We start from the raw sequence: 863 nt of genomic DNA, 5'->3' as shown, positions 1-863 counted from the left end.
AATGGATCATTACCCGGTCTGGGTTGTGTTTGAGCAGCATTGATGTGTTCTTGCACGAGTTCGGGGAATTGGGGTGCTGAGGGGCACTCATGAATAGGATGCGATGGGCTAGAACAGATAGCACATACTTGTGCTTGGGAAGAGCTAACGACATGTCCTCCTATCATTAGTTGGTCAATCTTATGGGACAATGCATCTACCTTGCTAGACAGGTCCATAGAACGACTTATTTCACAAATGGCCCCTTTTCTTTGAAATTCGGAGGTGCTTGACGAGAAATGAAGCATGGTGGAGGGAGTTTTCATTAAGATTTTCAAATAGTTGCCATGCTTCATGCTCATTTCGAAGCATGAAAGTCCCCCGCATGCAGCATCGATTATCTGACGGTTTCGTTCAGTCAATCTGTCATAGAAACATTGCACTAGCTGCCACTTAGGTATTTGATGATGAGGGCATTTACGGATTAGGTTCCAAAATCTCTCCCAAGTTTCATAAAATTCTTCTCCTCAGTTTGGGAGAAGCTTGTAATGGCACGTCTAAACTGGTTCGTTCTTCCTATGGAAAAATATTTTTTTAGGAATTCTTGTTGCATTTGATCTCAAGAACGAATCGAGTTGGCTTCTAAAGAATTCAGCCATTGTTTGGCTCTATCTTTAAGGGAGAAGGGGAATAATCTAAGTTTTAGAGCATCATCAGTAAAGTTCTAAATCTTGACAGTGGTGCAAATCTCAAGGAATTCATCTAAGTGTTTATATGGGTCTTCATTGGTGAGCCCATAAAAAGATGGGAGCATTTGGATCACACTAGATTTTATTTCATATTGTACAACTGCTACTTCAGGTAATCGAATGCAAGATGGGGAA

General features: G+C 41.1%; 1 non-coding gene across 1 annotated transcript; it reads left to right on the top strand.

Moving 5' to 3' along the window:
• Positions 1-438: 438 nt before the first annotated feature.
• On the top strand, positions 439-543 carry LOC120109820. Its single transcript, XR_005510584.1, has one exon. It is a non-coding gene; the product is annotated as a small nucleolar RNA R71 (small nucleolar RNA).
• The last annotated feature ends 320 nt before the right edge of the window (positions 544-863 follow it).

Source organism: Phoenix dactylifera, unplaced genomic scaffold, assembly GCF_009389715.1.
Source record: "Phoenix dactylifera cultivar Barhee BC4 unplaced genomic scaffold, palm_55x_up_171113_PBpolish2nd_filt_p 002880F, whole genome shotgun sequence".
Lineage (NCBI taxonomy): Eukaryota > Viridiplantae > Streptophyta > Magnoliopsida > Arecales > Arecaceae > Phoenix > Phoenix dactylifera.
This window is presented reverse-complemented; position numbering and strand designations above follow the sequence as displayed.